Raw genomic sequence first — 8,661 nt, 5'->3', positions numbered from 1 at the left:
ACGTCTCTGGAGGTCCTCTGGGAAAGCCAGGACCGCCGGCATCGCGATCCCCAAGGCTGCCGCCACCGCTGACGGCGGCATGAGGATCCAGACGGCTTCGTCGGATGAATTCAGGAGTCTCACACGACTCCTGGAACAAGAGAAGGTGGAGTACTTCACCTACTCGCTTCCCGAATCTATGTTTATTCAGGTGTCACACTATTATATAATATAGTGACACAGGAGAATATACAAGCAAAGTTATTACCACTGTTGCACACCAAAATAAGCATAACATTTCCAGCTTGTGAAAAATATGACATTTTGGATTAATCTTCAAAAGTTTTTCTAAGCCTTTCATATACATTTATATTAATAATATTAATAATATATTGGCAGGAAAACAAACAAAAATATTACTGATAAATTAAAACACCAAGCTGTAAGGCGACATTTAAAATACAAAAAACAAAAAAAGCCTTAGCAAAAAATAAGAAATTAGTTTGGTTTTTATGCATTTGTGGGTTTGTATTATAAAAATTTTAAAATTGTATTCAACAGATGGCACTTAAATAGGTACGTATCGGTACAGTTGTTAAGGAGATTTCATTATGTTTTTTCATTTTGTAGACTCATGCAGTTGTTCAACCTTCCTAGGGTTGTTGGGTTTATAGAAGAAACCAATATTCTCATTCACAAAAACATTCATTACGCAAAAATTCCAAGCGATAAAAGCGTAAAAGCGTAAAGCTGTAAAATTCTAGAATTCATCACTGCGAGCGATTACGCCAACACTCATCTTGTCGTCGCCCACCGAATTCGGCGACCCCGAACCTCAATGCATTTCCGTGGGGCAGACGATCACCACCGTCACAAAAATGCTTTACGACCTCTTCCCTCATCAACACCCCAAGGTCGCAAAACTCATTGAGTCTGCTTCGAAAACGGTGCTCCGCACAAGAACCCGCATCCACCATGTTGGCCAGCGTCTCAACAAAACGCTAGTTTCCATGAAACGAAAAACAGACAAGGAGAAACAGAAGAGTAAAAATTGAATTGAATTGAAACAGTTGGCTTCTTAGACACGTTAAAAAAGTTTGTCGAAGTAAATTTTCAGGAGTCCCCATGCTTCTATAGCGGATTAAGCAAAAGTCTTAGACATTGCGACTGCTTATGTCGCATGTACAATAGACAAAAAAACTCGCAAGCATTTGCCGATATGTCATAAATGCCTTAACATTCATGAAACAAAAAAAGAATTGCCACAGAATACTTTAATAGCATTGCAAAATTGTGGCTTAAAATGACTTGTGCCAACCTAGCACTCAATTTACTCAATATGTGAGAGGTACGAGGATTCTTTTAAATTGCTTACCTTATATGGTCATAAAGTATAAATTAGAGAAACAGCTGCCGAATTGAGATAAAATACCGAGTCCTTTCCCATTGTTTTTTCCTTATCCACATTTACAAATACTTTGATGAATGTAGTCAAAAAAGACTGGTGCTAGAAAAGCGAATCACCTAGAGATCGTTTACACTAGCACTGCATCTGCTAAATGAAAAAGAAAAGAAGTTTCTGTCATTTCTGCAAGAGAATCCACAGAAATCGTGCAAAGAAGCCGACAACCTAAACTGTCAAAAAATGTGCTAAAGTTCTTGATCAAATTGCAACTTATGTATAAATAAATAATTCTACAATCATGAATGTTTGATTTAATTTTTAATAAACACAATTATAATAAATAAATCAGAACAGTCCATCAAAAAATTACTTATTGATAATATTGGACGTTGACCAATTAAGTGCCAACTTTAATATAGAAAATTTGAAGTCTTACTTTGAAAATCCAGCTTCTAAAGATTATCCAGTAATTGCAAGACTTGATCAAGTAATTCTAAACTGATGATGACATAATAGATAGTGTTATGGATTACGAATACACAAAATAGATGTTTCAAGTTCATTTGCTGATGATGTAATAAAGTACGTAAGTTACAATTATTTTGAATGTTTTAATTTCAAACAAAGACCGAAACATTTTTCACATTGCGCAAGCTAAAATCTTATGGAAAACTGTTGAAGGCTTCAAGAGATATTTCACTGAAGCAGCAATTTTCAGGAAAAATAAGTGAGATGATCTATTCAAAATTAAATGTTTAATGAATAAAATTGCATCTTGAACAAACAAGATTTTGTTGGTAAACTAAATTGACTTTTTATCCCTTCATCAAATGTCTTTCCAACGATAAATAAAGGCAACAGGAATGATAAAAGAAAGCTATTTGCACAACGACACCAAGTGTAAAATAATTTTTTGAATCTGCGACGTGTTTGAGCAGCAAATTCAGAATCAAAAATCGAGAAAAAAATTAGACATAATTTTCAGAAACAACAATCAGATCCTAAAAACTGTATCATTCTTATAACATTTTTTGTTTCAATATTTGAGTCAGTTGAGACCCATTAATAAAACTAACCAGGGCAAGTTCTTAAGGTTGTAAATTGTGTGGAATTTTTGTTTCTCTTTGTCCTTGCAACTGCGCGCCAACAGAATCACGCAGCTAGCTTGAAAGCTGGGACTTTTTAGAAACGGTAAGGGTTAAATGTATTTCCACCTTTTACGCAATCAAGAATTATAATAATTAGAAAGAACAACATTTTATAGTTAGGCAATATGTACCATGGAAAATAATAACAATTCTACTGGTTAGTCGCATACATAACAGTCCACTCCACTATTTCTTATTTTTTTACGACAGTACAGCAGTATTCATGATAAAACAGAAACAAAACACGGTCGAAGTGCACCACGTCTACAGGAGAACAGATTTCCACCTCAAAGAAATGCTGAGAGCGACCGAAAGCCCAGAAAATAGAAGGAAATTCGGAAGCCACTATAAATACAAATCGGATCTCTACATGTAAAAAATCTAATCTTTTGAAAGGTTGAAGATTTTTAAAACCAGCACAGTACGATGTCTTATAATCCTGATGATTGAATTGTAGGTGATTTGTAACGAATATGGTAAGCTGGTCAGAAGATACGGTTCTGGTATTTGAAAAAACCCTGGACTCTTCCTTTCTCACAACTTTGTGGTTGTAAAGACCTGAGAACAACATTAATTTCATAGTCGGATCACAAGTATTTTAATAGAATAAAATGTATTTTTCATTTATCATTTCTTTCAGAGTAGGGGAAGTTGGGGCAAAGTAAAACGTAGAGGCAAAGTGGAATTTTTATATAATAAATTAGCAAATGTTCAAAATGAATGGAAAAACCGAGAACATATGCTAATCAATTCTACATACAAATTTCATGTGGAAATGATTCGTGTTTAATATACAATCGAAGAAAAGACGTTTTTGACAGTTAATTTGCGATTTTTTTCATCTAGAAAACAGTTGTTTAAAGAGTTAATCTGTAAGTTTCCTATTAAGTTTAATCACCAATGGAAAAAAAGAATCATTGTTAATTAGTGAACAAAAAAATTCAGACTATTTCTTTTTGAAAGAAAATGTCACTTTTCTTTCTTTCAAATGTCACTTTTCTTTCTTCCAATTTTAAAAGAGGGGCAAAGTGGAAAACGATGAGGTGGGAAAAAGCAAACTTTTTTCTACTTTCACCTTTGATATTGAAGTAATTTAAATGTTTCAAAATTATAAAATAAAATAAAACCAAACCAGCAATGTTGGTCCGAACAAGCCAGGTTAGCTGTCATTCAGAACGTCAAAGGCGAAGTGTTAAAATTAACAAATGCTGTTGTAAATTATGTATTTATTTGGTCATAGATTTTTTTTAAATATCAGTTGCGCCGATAAAACAATTAAATTTGTACTAGTTAAAAAATCGTTCTTAAATACTTATACTCTTTTTGAATTATTTGTGCGGTCAACCTCAAATGTAGAAAGATGGACGTCAAAGTATCGGGACGCCCGTTAAACCTTTCAAACTAAAAATATGCCCATGTTACTGATCAAATTTCAACTTATTTATAAATAAATGATTCTAGAATAATTTATTGTTTTATTTAATTTTTAATAAACGAGAACAGTCGATCAAAAAAATTACTTACTGGTAATATTGAACGTTAACCAACATGAAGTGCCAACTTTATTATAGAAAATTTAAAGCCTTACTTTCAAAATCCTAATTCCAAAGATTATCCACTAATTGCAATACTTGATCAAATAATTCTAAACTGATGGCGACATAATAGATTTGTTCAAGCTCATTTGCTGATGATGTAATATGTATTAATTGTTTCAATTACACAAAAAGAACGAAACCTTTTTCACATTACGAAAGTTAAAATCTTATGGAAAACTGTTTAAGGCTTCAAGAAATACGTACTAGTAGTAAAAAGTAGTGGCGGTTTCACTCCACGACTTTGAGGAGTGACTCCATTATGACCAGCATAGGTTTTATGTCGAAGAATCATTGCAGTATTATAGTAAATTAATTTTATATGATTTCAACTTTAGTTCACTGATATTTGGCACTTATAGGGCCAGCTTACAGAAACTAACTTAAATCTTAAATTTTGATTAAATACGTAATCAAACGTTAGAAATAGGTTTATAAAAAAAATGGGCCTTGAAAAATACTATCAAAATGTTAAAAGAGAATTTTGATTGTATTCAACTACCACTAAAATTGAAACATTATTTTTTCCGAATGATCAATGAACCTTCCACCTCTTGCATACGCGGGGAACAGTGAAGAACTTTTGCAAAATCGACAATATTCTTTATATAAAATTGTCAAGTCGACATATAAAAGACGAAATCGCCTGCTGTAAGTAAAACAATTTCACTCTATGTTTGTATCTACCGTGTGTTTCTGAAATGCTTGGCCAAACTTTAACAGCATCTTTTACAAGTCATACAGACTAAATTAAACCTATAATGAACTACTTGACTATAATGACTGCTTGGTTATTTTGATTAGTTTATGTTTGTTTCAAATATGTACAAAATGAGAATGAGATCATCAATACCAAATTTTGTATATCTTGTATACCTAGTATAGAGTTAGCTAAGTTTGCAAGTAGGTTAGCAATTAAGTTAGCAAGTAAGTTTAGAAAGGAAGTTATGAAATAATTTGATCGCCACCGACAAAATTTCCATTCTGTCTCTGACAGAAACAAAATCTCCCATTTTTCCCAATTTCCGAGGCTTCAACGCCCTTCACAGACCTTCAGAATCACCTGCAGGTCCCAACCACCGTGGCGTGGCACTTCTCGTCAAGAACATCAACGGTCTCAAACAAATCGCTTTTCCGCTTAATTTTCAGAATCTCGAATGCGTAGCAGCCCAGATCAATATCGACGATTTTGTCGTTTCCGTTTTTTCCATCTATGTTCCTCCAGGTTCTCGCTTAAGGGGATATCTAACAAACTGTAACGGTAAATTCTGCTTCAAAATTCTGCGTAAAGGAAAAATTATATGAAACATTTTAAACATCCAAACGTCAAATGTAGCATCTCCCTTCAACCCTCATTATTTGTAGACGGCACTCTTTTAGTGAGTTACCCATGGTCAGTCTGCTTACTACGGTAATAAAACCATAAATAAAAACTACTTCTTAAAATCCCAGCCAGAGTGGTTTAGATTATTATTACCATCATCTTGTGGTCAGGACAATAGCTAATGGTTTTGACTGCACTGATGGCCAAATCATTATTGCCCATGGCCAGTAAATCTTAAATACTTTGATAGTAGAGTCCGACACTTTACAAATTACACTTATGAAACTTAATAATTATAATATCTCATTATTATTAATTAATGTTTATCTTCATAAATTAAATTTTTCCCGAAAAGTTGGGATTTGTGTAATTGCAAAAATTGAATAATTAATAGATGTACTAAGATCTTCGAATTTTGTCCAAGATTTTTGCAAATGTAACAAAAAATAGTGAACATAATTATAAATAATTAAATTATAAATAATAATTACCTTCTGTTGTTTTAGTGATTGATCTATCTTTTAAAACCTTTAAATTACGAGAAATTTTTCAGTCTATTCACCACCCCAAAGTCATAATTTTGACAACAAGACGTTATACTACTGTCTGGTTGTTCTCAAAATACGTATGTGTGAATTTTGAAAAGTCTACGCATGTGAAATGCTAAAAATTATTTCGCTTTCAGTCAAGTTTTCGTATTTAATTAATCAAAAAGTCATTAAATATTCACTTTACAAAAATTGTATACAGCATTTAACATAGTGCACGTTGAACAGATTCATATACAAAAAACAGAAACCAATTTACTCAAGTAGTTTTCGAGTAATCGTGTTTGGAAAAATACATTGAATTTGCCTTATATTGAAATTTGTTCGAGATCTCCTTAAAAAATAAAGATGAAGGCAAATATTTATCACCTAAACTATTCTAAAACAATTTAAAATCTTAATTCATCAGATATAAAGTTCAAAATTTTTGAAATGATTATTCTCAAAGCTACGTTCAGTTTGAATATAAAAGAAAAATCTTGTTTCAGGCAAATTTAAGATTTTGTGTGTTTATGGAAAAGTTTCAGTTGTAAACTATCCCTTCGGCTACAAAATTGATTTATGGCACCCGCATTTCTACCTACCAGACAGACCTCTCTGGTACAGAGAAAAGAGATGTCACTGCTAGACAAGGATAACATGCTTCGAATATGAAATTTTCCAAACACGATTTCTCAAAAACTATTAACTTTAAAAAAAAATCTGTTGGATCGAAATTACGTAAAATTAGACTACGCATGTGAAATGCTAAAAATTATTTTGCTTTCAGCCAAGTTTTCGTATTTAATTAATCAAAAAGTCATTAAAGAATCATTTTACAAAAATTATATATAGCATTCAACATAGTGCACGTTGAACAGATTCATATGCAAAAAACAGAAAGCAATTTACTCAAATAGTTTTCGAGTAATCGTGTTTGGAAAAATACATTGGATTTGTCCTATACTGAAATTTGTTTGATATCACCTTAAGTCTCAACTTTTTAACTTTTGTCGCTTCTTTTCCAAACGCAATCATTTTAGGTGACTTCAATGCGCGTCACGAAGATTTCAGTGACTCATACACCAACTCTAAAGCGCCCCGCTCACGATGCGTTTTGTATGAGCGACATGTTTGTACATACATGTATGTCATAGAAGTTCGAGAGAGCCACACACGGTCCAAACATGTTTGTCATTTCTACTTCCGGAAACAAGTATGACATACAAGAATTGGTCACACACAGATCAACTTTTGTATGATGGCACACTGTTTGCGCATGCAAAACTTAGTAAAATGACTGTGTGTGAGCAAGTTTTGTCTGTGATCACTGTATGCGCATACAAATGTGAGTATGTCAAAAGCGCCCCACTCACCATGCGTTTTGTATGAGCGACATGTTTGTACATGCATGTATGTCATAGAAGTTCGAGAAGGCCACACACGGTCCAAACATGTTCGTCATTTCTACTTCCGGAAACAAGTATGACATACAAGAATTGGTCACACACAGATCAACTTTTGTATGATGGCACACTGTTTGCGCATACAAAACTTAGTAAAATGACTGTGTGTGAGCAAGTTTTGTCTGTGAACACTGTATGCGCATACAAATGTGAGTATGTCAAACGTGTTTGATATTTTGCGGTATGCGTAAAGAAAAACTTAAAAAAAAGTCGTGAAATTTGTATGATTTTGAAGAAAGATCTTACTATGGTTATTTATAAGCGTTTTGCAGTAAATATTCTCAGATAATTTTGATATTTTTTTCTTTTTTTAATATATAGTCAAACTTTTTGTTTATATAGCACTGTACAATTGTTTCTTGACATTATCAAATAGTGTTTATAATCTTTAGAAAAATTTTTGTGCTTTTTTCCATATAATAATTTGACAATTACAATAGCGGCACAAGTACTTTCGACATCCAGATCGTCACACATGTTTGTATCGTGTAGGGACTATATTTTTTATCTTGTTGAAATTCTGTATGTGCAAACTTGTCTGTGAAATGGAAAAACATGTATCGATCACACATTCAACGTTATGTATGTAGCAACATGTTTGAGAAATACTTGTATGCTATCAAATCCTAGAGTGTAGGATCAAAACTTGTATGACATACATGTATGTACATGCATGTCGCTCATACAAAACGCTTAGTGAATGGGGCGCTAAACGTGTTTGATATTTTGCGGTATGCGTAAAGAAAAACTAAAAAAAAAGTCGTGAAATTTGTATGATTTTGAAGAAAGATCTTATTATGGTTATTGATAGGCGTTTTGCAGTAAATATTCTCAGATAATTTTGACATTTTTTTCTTTTTTTAATATATAGTCAAACTTTTTGTTTATATAGCACTGTAAAATTGTTTCTTGACATCTTCAAATAGTGTTTATAATCTTTAGAAAAATGTTTGTGCTTTTTTCCACATAATAATTTGACAATTACAATAGCGGCACAAGTACTCTTGACATCCAGATCGTCACACATGTTTGTATCGTGTAGGGACTATATTTTTTGTCTTGTTGAGATCCTGTATGTGCAGACTTGTCTGTGAAATGGAAAAACATGTATCGATCACACACTCAACGTTATGTATGAATCAACATGTTTGCGACATACATGTATGTTATTAAATCCTAGGGTGTAGGATCAAAACTTGTATGACATACACGTATGT

The sequence above is a fragment of the Gnatocerus cornutus genome, chromosome 8, assembly GCF_029298725.1.
Source record: "Gnatocerus cornutus isolate USDA-ARS CGAHR chromosome 8, icGnaCorn1.1, whole genome shotgun sequence".
NCBI lineage: Eukaryota > Metazoa > Arthropoda > Insecta > Coleoptera > Tenebrionidae > Gnatocerus > Gnatocerus cornutus.
Note: the sequence above shows the minus strand (reverse complement) of the source record.